The sequence below is a fragment of the Hypanus sabinus genome, chromosome 10, assembly GCF_030144855.1.
Source record: "Hypanus sabinus isolate sHypSab1 chromosome 10, sHypSab1.hap1, whole genome shotgun sequence".
Lineage (NCBI taxonomy): Eukaryota > Metazoa > Chordata > Chondrichthyes > Myliobatiformes > Dasyatidae > Hypanus > Hypanus sabinus.
Genome location: NC_082715.1, coordinates 134899736 through 134912859, shown reverse-complemented (window position 1 = coordinate 134912859; position 13124 = coordinate 134899736). Strand labels below are relative to the sequence as shown.

General features: G+C 43.7%; 1 protein-coding gene across 1 annotated transcript in view; it reads right to left on the bottom strand.

Annotated features, from left to right (window-relative positions):
* LOC132401143 (uncharacterized) overlaps positions 1-13124 on the bottom strand; it is an 82632-nt gene that overhangs the window by 55476 nt on the left and 14032 nt on the right. The gene's annotated exons all lie outside the window — the stretch shown is intronic.

Below are 13124 nucleotides of genomic sequence, written 5' to 3'. Positions count from 1 at the left end.
ATCAGACCACATCTGGAGTATTGTGAGCAGGGCTGGGCCCTTATCTGAGAAAAGAGTTGCTGGCATTGGAGAGGATCCAGAGGAGGATCACAAAAATGAAAGGGCTAGCGTACAAAGAGCATTTGAGGAGGTGATCTCATTGAAATCTATCAAATACTGAAAGACCTAGATGGAGTGGATGAGGGTAGGATGTTTCCTGTACTGGGTGAGTCTAGGACCAGAGGGCATGACCTTAAACTAGAGGGGTGTCCATTTAGAACAGAGATTAGGAGAAATTCCGATAGTCAGAAGGTAGTGAATCTGCAGTGTATATTGCCATGGGTAGCTGTGGAGGTCCAGTTATTAAGTGTATTAAAAGATAGCGTGGCACGTGGCCAAGTAGATAAGGTATTGGTCTAGTGATCTGAAGGTTGCTAGTTCGAGCCTTAGCTGAGGTAGCATGTTGTGTCCTTGAGCAAGGCACTTAACCACACACTGTCCTGCGACAACAGGTGCCAAGCTGTATGGGTCCTAATGCCTTCCCTTGGACAACATCGGTGGCATGGAGAGGGGAGACTTGCAGCATGGGCAACTGCGGGTCTTCAGGCCTCAGTCATCATCGAAAATCGATGGACAGCCGAAGAAGATACATAAAGTTGACGTTGATAGGTTTATTGCCATGGGTGGCTGTAGAGGTCAAGTTATTGAATATATTTAAAGTTGAGGTTGATAGGTTCTTGATTACTAAGGGCATCAAAGGTTAAGGGGAGAAAGCAGGAGAACGGGATTGAGAGGCATAATATATCAGTCACGGTGGAGCAGACTCCATGGTCCAAATGGCTTAATTTTGCTCTTATATCTTGTGATGTTATTACAGGCCATTTGGCCTAAGATGTTGTTCTGACTTAATCTACACTTAAGATCAATCTTACCCTTCCCTTAAACATAACCCACAATTTTTATATTATCCAGGTGTCTATCTAAGAATTTCTTAAATACCCCCATGTATCCACCTCTACCACCAACCCTGGCAGGACATTTCACACCCCTATCACTCTCTTACACCTACCACTCTCTGTGTGAAGAATTTACCTTTGTCACCCCTCCCCCATTATCCTCTAATCACCTTAAATTATGTTCCTTTTGTATTGGCCATTTCTATTATAGGGAAAAGTCTCTGACTCTTTCTATGTGTCTTAGCATCTTGTACACCTCTATCAGATCACCTATCATGTTCCTTCGCTCCAAAGAGAAAAACCCGAGACATGGCCTCTAGTCCAGGCAGCATCCTCCTCTACACACCTTCCACATCCTTCCTATAATGAGGTGATCAGAAATGAACACCATATTCCAAGAGTGGTCTAAACAGGGTTTTAGAGTTGCAGCATTACCTCACGGCTGTTGAACTCAGTTCCCCAACTAATAAAGCCCATCACAATGCAGGTAACAAATTGTATACAGTATTGTCATTTTTTTGCAAGGAGACTGGAATACAGGAGAAAGGAAATTTTGCTCTCATTAAGCAAAATTTTGGCAAGGCTACACCTGGAATATTGAATGAAGCTTTAAACACCACAGTATTGGGTGATTTCAGAAATGCGAGGGTAATCTTGGGGAAAAATAAAGTGGGCTTTGATACACCATCAATAACTCTCGGAGATGGGAGGCAAAAGATAGGCTTTCATTAGCTGCAAGAAACGACCACACAACATCCTGGAGACTGAGGGCGGAGCAGTGCCTCCAACTGCCTTTATACAGGGGTCTGTGGGAGGAGCCACAGGAGCAGTCAGCAGAGGGGCGTGTCCAGACAGGTATATGTATTTCACCACAGGCTCTTCATATTGGAGTTTAGAAATAAGAGTAAAATATATCTCATTGAAATTTGTATGATTGCAAGATGGATTGTTGTCTATGAAATGGCTATTTTCTCTGAGCACAGTCTTCAACTAGAGGAGTAAGGTAAGGATAAGGAATCCAATTCATAAGTCTGAGACAGAATTGCTGTTACTCATGAAGGTTACAATTTCTATCCCAGAAAGTGACAGCTACATAGATATTGATTATATTAAATAAATAATTTGGTATGAAAGAGGAATTGATGGGTTGTGGATAATGTCGTGGAATAGAACATGGAAGAGTACAGCACAGAAACAGGCCCTTTGGCCCACGATGTTGTGCTGAACCAGGTAAAAAGTAAATTAAAAAACCCCCCAAAACTAATCCCTCCTACCTACACAATGTCCATATCCTTCCATCTTCCTCACATTCATGTGCCTATCTAAACGTCTCTTAAAAGACTTCAATGTATTTGCCTCTACCACCAAACCAGGCAGCGCATTCCAGGCATTCACGACTCTGAGTAAAAAAACTTGCCCCTCACATCTCCTTTGAACCTACCTCCTCTCACTTTCATTGGATCCCCTCTGGTATTAGACATTTCAACCCTCGAAAACAGAAACTCCCTGTCTACTCCCATGGTATGGGGATTCTAGGACAAGAGGGCACGACTTCAGGATTGAAGGACGTCCTTTCAGAACTGAGATGCGGAGAAATTACTTTAGTCAGAGGGTGGTAAACCTGTGGAATTTTTTGCCACAAGTGGCTGTGGAGGCCAAGTCATTGAGTGTATTTAAGGCAGAGATGGATAGGTTCTTGATTAGCCAGGGCATCAAAGAGTATGGGGTGAAAGCAGGGGAGTGGGGATGACTGGATGAAGGGGATCAGCCCATGATTGAATGGTGGAGCAGACTCAATGGGCTGAATGGCCTACTTCTGCTCCTAAATCTTATGGTCTTACTCTATCTATGCTTCTCATAATCTTATAAACCTCTATCAGATCTCTCCTCAGCCTCCACAGCTCCAGAGGAAACAAGCCAAGTTTGTTCAGTCTCTTGTGATAGCACATGCCCTCTAAACCAAGTAGCGTCCTGGCAAATCTCTTTTGCACCCTCTCTAAAGCCTCAACATCCTTCCTCTCGTGGGGCAACCAGAACAGTATGCAATATTCCAGTTGTGGCATAATCAGCGGCCTTCGACGCAAGAGGACTTCGGCAAGCAGCCTGCTTTTCATTTATTCTGACTAATCTGGGATCAGGTAATGGGGGAGACAGTTAGAGCAGTGGTGTGCTCCGTATGCAGTATGTGGGAGGTCAGGGTCAACACAGTTGTCCCTGATGACCACACCTGCAATAGGTGCATCCAGCTGCAGCTCCTATCAGACCGAGTTAGGGAATTGGAGCAGGAGCTGGATGAACTACAGATCATTCGGGGGGCAGAGGCAGAGATAGATAAGAGTTATCGGGAGGTAGTCACACCGAAAAGACAGGAGGTAGGCAAATGGGTGACAGTCAAGAGAGGCAGGGGGAGCAGACAGAGAGAGAAGAGCACCCCTGTGGCCGTTCCCATCAAAAATAAGTATACTGTTTTGGATACTGTTGGTGGGGATGACCTAGGAACAAGCTGCAGTGGTCCTGTCTCTGGCACTGAGGTTGGACCCTCGACTAGGAAGAGGAGGAGGGAAGAGAAGAGAGCGGTATTGATAGGGGATTCTATAGTCGGGGGGGCGGATAGGAGATTTTGTGGGGAAGATCGGGAATCTCAGATGGTATGTTGCTTCCCTGGTGCTGGGGTCCGAGACAACTCAGATCGGGTGCAGGTTATTCTCGAGAGGGAGGGCAAGAATCCAGATGTTGTGGTCCATGTAGGGACCAATGATGTGGGTAGGATGAGTGAGGGGGTCCTGCGTAAGGAGTTCAGGGAGTTAGGTGCGAAGCTTAAGAGCAGGACCCCCAGGGTAACAATCTCTGGATTGCTACCTGTGCCACGTGTGAGTGAGGCAAGGAACAGAAAGATTATAAAGATTAATAAGTGGCTGAGAGGATGGTGCAGGAGGAAGGGCTTCAGGTTTGTAGATAATTGGGCTTTGTTCCAGGGAAGGTGGGAGCTGTTCCGAAGGGACGGTTTACACCTGAACTGGAGCGGCACTAACATTCTTGCAGGGAAGTTTGCTAGTGCTTCTTGGGGGGGTTTAATCTAAATTTGCAGGGGGCGGAGATCCAGAATGTGAGAGAGGATAGTGAGAGGAAGAATAAAGGACAGGTGGGGACTACACGGTTCCGGAATATTAAGTGTGTAGTAGAGAAAGGTGAGGCGGAACAAGTGATAAGGAGGACACATTTACAGAGGGATGGTCTGACGGAACATGGAGTTAAATGTGTTGAAAGAATAAGTAAATTTAGGAAGGACAACAAAATTCTAGGGGCGTATAGCCCGATGGGAGTTCGGGGAGCTGGGTTAAGCACAATAGGCAGCGATTCAAACAGAGGAGAAATGGGCTAAAAATTCTATATCTGAATGCACTAAGTGTCAGAAATAAGGCGGATGAGCTTGAAGCCCAGGTGCAAATGGATAACTATGATGTTGTTGGGATAACGGAGACATGGCTGCAGGGAGATCAGACCTGGGAAATGAATGTTCAAGGGTATACGTGCTATCGTAGGGACAGAAATGTGGGCAGAGGGAGTGGGGTGGCTCTGTTGGTGAGGAATGAGAGTCAGTCCTTTGCAAGGGGGGACAAAGGGTCAGGAGAAGTAGAGTCTGTGTGGATAGAATTGAGGAACAGTAAGGGCAAAAGGACCCAAATGGGTGTTGTCTACAGACCACCAAACAGTAGCATGGATATTGGGTGCCAGTTGAATAGGGAGTTAACATTGGCATGTGGCAAAGGTAATGTCGCAGTAGTTATGGGGGATTTCAACATGCAGGTGAACTGGGAGAATCAGGTTGGTGCTGGACCACAGGATAGGGAGTTTGTAGAGTGCCTACGGGATGCATTCTTGGAACAGCTTGTACGAGAGCCGACCAGGGACAAGACTATTCTGGATTTAGTGTTATGTAATGAACAGGATTTGATAAACGATCTTGCAGTAAGGGAGCCATTAGGAGGTAGTGATCATAATATGATAAGTTTTTATCTGCAATTTGAGAAGGATAAGGGCAGCTCGGAGGTGTCAGTGTTGCAGTTGAACAGGGGAAACTATGGAGCCATGAGGGAGGAGCTGGCCAAAGTTGACTGGACGGATAGCCTAGCAGAAAAGACAGTGGAACAGCAATGGCAGGTATTCTTGGGAATAATGCACAAGGTGCAAAATCAGTTCATCCCCCAGAAAAGGAAGAATTCAAAGGGGGGAAAGGGGCCACAGTGGTTGACAAAGGAAGTCAGAGATTGCATAGCATTAAAAAAAGGAAGTATGACAGAGCTAAGATGAGTGGGAGGACAGATGATTGGGAAGTTTTTAAGGAACAACAGAACTTAACTAAAAAGACAATACGGAGAGAAAAAAAATGAGGTACGAATGCAAGCTAGCCGGGAATATAAAGGAAGATAGCAAAAGCTTTTTTAGGTATGTGAAGAGAAAGAAGATAATTAAGAACAATGTTGGGCCCTTGAAGAATGAATTGGGTGAAATTGTTATGGGAAACAGAGAAATGGCAGAAGAATTTAATGAGTACTTTAGATCTGTTTTCACTAAGGAAAACAATAAGCAATCTCCCAGATGTATGGATGGGCCAAGGACATAGGGTAACAGAGGAAATGAAACAGATTGACATTAGGAAGGAAACGGTGATGTGAAGACTGATGGGACTGAAGGCTGACAAATCCCCAGGTCCAGATGGTCTGCATCCTAGGGTAGTAAAGGAGGTGGCCCTGGAAATTGCGGATGCATTGGTAATCATTTTCCAATGTTCCTTAGATTCAGGATCAGTTCCTGAGGATTGGAGAATGACTAATGTTATCCCACTTTTTAAGAAAGGAGGGAGGGAGAAAACAGAGAACTATCGACCTGTCAGCCTGACATCGGTGGTGGGGAAGATGCTAGAGTCCATTATTAAGTATGAAATAGTGGCATATCTAGCTAGCAGTGATAGGATTGGGCCGAACCAGCATGGATTTACCAAGGGTAAATCATGCTTGACTAATCTGTTGGAGTTTATCGAGGATGTAACCAGGAAGTTAGACGGGGGAGATCCAGTGGATAGAGTGTACCTCGATTTTCAGAAGGCATTTGATAAGGTCCCACATAGGAGATTGGTGGGTAAAATCAAAGCTCAGGGCATCGGGGGGAAGACATTGACATGGATAGAAAACTGGTTGGCAGATAGAAAGCAAAGGGTAGCGGTGAATGGGTATTTCTCGGAATGGCAGGTGGTGACTAGTGGGGTGCCACAGAGCTCGGTATTGGGACCACAGCTGTTTACAATTTACGTCAACAATTTGGATGAAGGCATTGAAAATAACATCAGCAAATTTGCTAATGATACTAAGCTGGGTGGCAGTGTGACATGTGATGAGGATGTTAGGAGAATTCAGGGTGACTTGGATAGGCTGGGTGAGTGGGCAGATACTTGGCAGATGACATTTAATGTGAATAAGTGTGAGGTTATCCACTTTGGGATGAGGAACAGGAAGGCAGATTATTATCTGAACGGTGTAGAGTTAGGTAAGGGAGAAATACAAAGAGATCTCGGAGTCCTTGTTCATCAGTCACTGAAGGTGAATGAGCAAGTGCAGCAGGCAGTGAAGATGGCTAACGGAATGTTGGCCTTTATTACAAAGGGAATTGAGTACAAGAGCGAAGAAATCCTCTATTGTAACAGAGTTCTATGAATTTGAAACATAATATCGATAGACAATAGGTGCAGAAGTAGACCATTCGGCCCTTCAAGCTCACACCGCCATTTTGAGATCATGGCTGATCAACTATTATCAATACCCGGTTCCCGCCTTGTCCCCATATCCCTTGATTCCCCTATCAATAAGATACCTATCTAGCTCCTTCTTGAAAGCATCCAGAGAATTGGCCTCCACTACCTTCTGAGGCAGTGCATTCCAGACCCCCACAGCTCTCTGGGAGATGAAGATTTTCCTTAACTCTGTCCTAAATGACCTACCCCTTATTCTCAAGTTATGCCCTCTGGTACTGGACTCTGAGGGATGGATTTCATGAATGTTAAGGTGAATTCAAAAAAGCAAGAAATGTAATTGCTGAGGTCTTGGCCAAGATCTTTGTATCTTCTCTAGCCACACCTGAGGTCCTGTAGGACTGATAAGTAGCTAAAGTTGTTCCTTTCTTCAGGAAGGGAAATAGGGTAATCCTAGAGATTTAATAGTGGTCTCACATCAGTGGTAGGGAAGCTACTGGTGACAATAATGCAGGATAGGACTTGGGAGCATTCAAAAAAGCACACCCTAATTAGGGACTGTCTGCATGACTTGTGCAGGGCAGGTAATGTCTTACAACTTGATTAAGTTTTTTTTTTGAGAAGAAAAAGGTGATTTATGAAAGTAGAGTAGTTAATTTGTGGACCTGCAATTTAGTAAGGCATTCAACAAGCTCCTCCATGGTAAGTAATCCAGGAGATAAGTTATTTATATAAATAATTTGGATATAAATGCATAGCTTGATTATTAAGTATGAAAATTACTCTAAGTTGGGAAATATTGTTGATAGTGAAGAAGTTTACAAGAAGTTCATCAATCATTTACAGAAGTGGACTGAGGAATGGAAATGGATTTTAATACAGGTAAATAAATGTACAGTGATGCATTTTGGAAAGTCAAACCAGCAAAGGACTTGTGCCATGAATGGCAGGCCATTAGGGAGTGTAATAGAATAGAGGCACTTGGGAGTACATAGTTCATTGAAAATGATGTCACAGGTAGGCAGGATGGATAAAAAGGCATTTAGCAAAGTGGCAGTCAGTCAGTCAAGATATTGTACTGCAGCTATATAACCATTGGCCAGGTGGCTCTTGGGGTACCGTGTATAGTTTTGTTCGCCCTATTTTGTGAAACATTAAACTGACAAGGGCGCAGAAAAGATTTACAAAGATGAAAGGAGAAAGATTTAAAAGGTCTTTGAGGGGCAAATTTCGTATGTACCGGGTTGTTAATATTTTGAGTAAGTTGACAGAGGAAGTGGTTGAGGAGAGTTCAAAGGCATCATTTTAGAAACAGTTAGATGGGTACAGAGAGGCAGGGCTGTCTGGGACATTGGCTAAGCACAGGAAATTGTGACTAGTTGGATGAGCCCTGAGGATGAGATGTATTGCTCTGTGACTATGACCAAGATGCATGAGATCTACAATGACTTAGCCATTTGGATTTACAATTAGAATATGCTTGCCCACAGATGAGGTAGTTGATGCTGCCTATTTGGCTAGACAACTAAATACTTATGGAAAATTGTGGTAAATGGTCACCACAAACAATGAAAATGTGAGGCTGAGCCAAGGGTCGAGGTGTGCAGTTGCAAGCAAGGTTGAAGTGAGGTCTGTTCGAGAATACATCAGAGTTGGAGTGGATGAAGCAGAAAAAGTCAGATCGGAGTAGTTTTGGAACCTGTCCACCTGAAACGAGAGCGAGGTTTGATCAATTGAAGTGCTGGGCCAATTTGGAAAGGTTGGGTACAGGCTGAAATGTGGGGACAAGACCCAGAGTGCAAGAATGCGACAAGGCCTGGGTCCTACAGCAAAAGATAACCAGGTGTAGGGATGATTTATATACTAGGCCAGATGGATTGAAAATGCAAGAGTCATGCCAGTTCTGTTCACTGCTCTGCTCTCCGCTGCAGTGAGATTGAGGTTGTGAGCCTGCTCTGCCCTTCCTGTCTGCAAATTCCACTATATTTTGTGCCTTGTGTGATGAATTGAGGCTGAGGCTGTGGGCCTGCTCCAAGCATCATGTCTATGGACTCGCATTCACTGAAGGCCATTGCTTGCTTTTAATTGCAGAATTTGTGTCTCCCCCCCCCCCCCATGCACTGGCTGTCTGTTGGTCTTTCTTTTAAATGGGTGCTTTTGTGTTGTTTTGTGGCTGCCTGTAAGGAGACAAAACTCAAGGTTGTATAGATTATACATACTTTGAGAATAAATGTACTGTGAATCCTTTGAACTTGACTGAACCATGACTCGTGGATTTCCAAAGGGACAGAAGGTTACTGACTAGGAACTCTGCTGTTTTTATATATAAGTTTTATATATAAAATAATTAATGTAGTGATTAAACACCTAACTAAAATACTCCCTTCTGTTTACACAATATCCATATCCCTCCATTCACTGCACATTCATGTATCTATCTAATATCTTAATGGAAAACTATGTAGCTGGAGTACTGCCTGAGTTTACTGATTGAAGTACCATTTCAGATATTGCTGGTCACTAATACAGAGAAAAGCCATCGTGGATTCATGCCTCTTGCTGTAAGAAGGTGCCTAACAATGCAGAAAAATAAAACCACTGAGTGTCCAAATGATGGTGGTTGGATTAATCTCTTGCCCTTTCCCTGACAGATGTGACTGACTCAAGCTGATGGGTTTGTACAGCTGTCCCAGCAAATGTAGAAATGGCTGTGCCCCTCTCACCCATGCCAGAAGACCATATTCTAGGAGCAGAATTAGGCCATTTGGCCCATCAAGTTTGCTCTGCCATTTCATCATTGCTGATCCATTTTTCCTCTCGGCCCCAATCTGCTGACTTTCCCTTTGCCGTATCCCTTCATGCCCTGACCAATCAAGAATCTATCAACCTCTGCCTTAAATATGCATAAAGACTCAGCCTCCACAGCTGCCTGTGGGAATGAATAATCCACAGAATAATTACTCAAAAGAAACTCCTCCATGTCAGAAACACACTGAGTCTCAGCAATTTGCAGAACGGTAAACTTTATCGGCTGTTTCGACCAAATTAAACAGTACTGTATCATTTTTTTTTTGTTTCCCTTTTAGTCTTCCACATCCCCAATTCTCAAACATTCTACCGAGGGGGCTATCAGGAGGAACCCCCGGGTATGGTCCCGGTCTTTCCGTTTCCTCTTTCTTTTTAGAACCACCCCCTCCCATCTTATTCCGCTCTTACTTAATCCCGCACCCTTCTACTGCAACAGTAGGCACTTTACCCGGTGCGTCCCAAGGACTTTTATCAGGAGGACCCCCGGGTAGCTAACCCGGTCTTCTCCGTCCTTACTTATTCCCGCACCCTTCTACTATAATAGTAGGCACTTACCCGGTGCGTCCTGGGGACTTCCAGTACCAGGTACTGTCCCCTTCTCCCCGTTTACCGCTCTGCGCTGTCCGGATATCACTCGCTCAAGCCGTGCCGGAGCGGCGAGCAAGGAGTCAGGGACCGCCAAACTCGGCGGGGTGCACCGTCTCCGATGTCCTTCCTCGTGTCCACCGCGGCCGGAGTGTGGATCCCGGACGAGCCCCCACGTTGTCAGAAACACACTGAGTCTCAGCAATTTGCAGAACGGTAAACTTTATTTTTCGAGTCTGCAGAGTCGGACCCAACCAGCTCCTGCTAGATTGAGTGCCGAATTACACTTTGCACAGTTTTTTATACCCTACTTGTTTACGACTTTGTGAGTTGCACCCATGTGAGGTGCAGACATTCTTCCTTAATCTCATTACAAAATTACAAATGTGATTACCCTTTGGCCCACTTATCAGCCTCAGCGCATTTTGACCGTTATTGTTCAACCGTTAAGCATGTCTTCCCGTTATCCGTATCGCTTCTTTAATCAGCAAGCTATTGTTTCATCCTCATTTTGCAAATTGGTTTATACGTTGCCCTGCAAGTTGCTTTGCACGCTCTTTCTGTGTCAGCACATTCTAAATGGACTCCTTAAGTACCGTCTTTAATTTAATCATTTCTCTCACTCCACATCTCCATTCTAAAAGAACATGCCTCTATTCTGAGACTGTGTTCATTCTCTGGTCTTAAGACACTCCTACCATTGGACACATCCTCTCCACATCCACTATAATGAGGTCTTTCACCATTCCATAGGCTTCAATTAGGCCGCTCCTCATTCTTCTGAATTCAATACAGGTCCAGAGCCATCAAACGGTCTACATAAGAAAAGCCGTTTAATTCTGTAATCAGTTTTATGAACCTCCTTTGAACCCTCTCCAATTTCAGCACATCCTTTCTAAGATGAGGAGACCAAAACTGCTCACAATACTCCAAATAAGGCGTCACTAGTGCTCTATAAAGTCTCAACAATACATCCTTGCTTAATATTCCAGTCCTCTTGAAATAAATGTTAACATTACATTTGCTTTCCTCTTTACAGACTCAACCTGCAAATTAACTTTTAAGGAATCTGCACAAGGACTCCCAAATCCCTTGGCTCCTCAGATTTTTGTATTTTCTCTCCATTTAGAAAGTATTCAATGCTTTCATTTCGTCTACCAAAGCGCATTGACCACACACTTCCCAACACTGTATTCCATCTGCCACTTCTTTGCCCATTCTCCTAATCCATCTAATTTGCCCATTCTCCTAATCTATCTAAATCCTTCTGTAGCCTTTCTACTTCCTCAAAATCACCTCCCCCTCCACCTATCTTTGTATCATCTGCAAACTTTGCAATCAAACTATTAAGTCCATCATTCAGATCATTGACATATAACATAAAAAGAATGAGTTCCAACACAGATCCTTGTGGAACAACACAAGTCACCGGCAGACAACCAGAAAAGGCTCCCATTATTCCCACTCTTTGCCTCCTGCCAGTTAGCCACTGCTTTATCCATGCTAAAATCTTTCATGTAATAGCATGGGCTTGTTGCTTGTTAAGCAGCTTTGTGTGTAGCATCTTGTCAAACGCCCTTCTGAAAATCCAAGTACACAACATCAACTGATTCTTCTGTGTCTATCCTACTTGTTATTTCTTCAAAGAACTCCAACAAATTTGTCAAGCAAGATTTTCCCTTTAGGAAACCATGCTGACTGTGGCCCATTTTATCATGTGCTTCCAAGTACACCAAAACCACATCTTCAACAATTGACCCCAACATCTTCCCAACCACTGCCCAGTAATTTTCTCCCTTCTTCGCAATTTTCCCGTCTTTCAGAACCACTCTAGAATCTGGAGTCTATCCCCGACTTCCTAACGAGAAACCACAATCTGCAGATTGGTGATATCTCCTCCTCGCTGATGATCTACACTGGCACACCTCAGGGATGTGTGCTTAGCCCAATGCTCTACTCTTTCTATACCCATGACTGTGTGGCTAGGCATAGCTCAAATGTCATCTATAAACTTTGCTGATGATACAAGTACTTTAGGCAGAATCTCAGATGGTGATGAGAGGGAGTACAGGAGCCAAATATTACCATTCATGCATTGCATTGTTCTGCTGCTGCTAAGTTAACAAATTTCATGACATGCGCCAGTCATATAAAACCTGATTCTGAAGGAAAACTTAAACCATGTGAACCTACCTCCACCTTGCATAGCTTCTTTGTTCAAACTTGGGAACCAAGGCCACCAGCCATACCCAGACAAGGTAATGCTAATGAAAGCCTCATGGTATTTACTAGCTATTGAATAGTTATTTTACTAATTCTCAATAATACTGGTCTTTAACATGTAGAGTTTATTGGTTAGCAACATCTGAAATATGTATTACAATTGTTTACTTGAATATGCAATTACGTAATGGGATTCAGAAAAGCATTTTGTTTCTGTTTGATCAAAACTTGCATAAAAGTTGGCAATTTTGAGCTGTAACTTTAGAAGAATTCAATGATGGGCTGAGCTCTTTCCTTGTGCACAAGTAAATAAAGTTTGCAGAATGTCAAAGTCCAAGATTTCCGCAATAACAGGCCTTCAATTTGAAATTTGAGCTATATTTCCAAAATGTCCAGCAGAAATGACCTCCCACAAACAAAACCATGCTACTATTCCAGATTAGACAGAAGTCCTTGTTTCGTCTTTAGACACTGGTGAGGTTCCACTGATGTGTGGCCAATGCTGTTCAATTGTTTAAGAGTAGCAAGGACAGACCAGGGAACTACAGGCTGGTGAGCTTGATTTCATTTGTAAGGACTTCATTTATAGGGAGGTTACTGGGGGGATTTCTGAGGCAGAATATCTACCATCAAGGTCTAATCAGGAATAGTAGCATGGTTTTGTTTGTGGGAGATCATTTCTGCTGGAGATTTTGGAATTATACAAAGAGATTACTGAATCAATGAAGGCAGGGCAGTGATACTTTAGTTGTCTATTGAGCTGAATAAACAGCTTGGAGCTGTTTCCTGAAGATTTCCAGCATCTGCAGAATCTCTTGTGTTTAGGG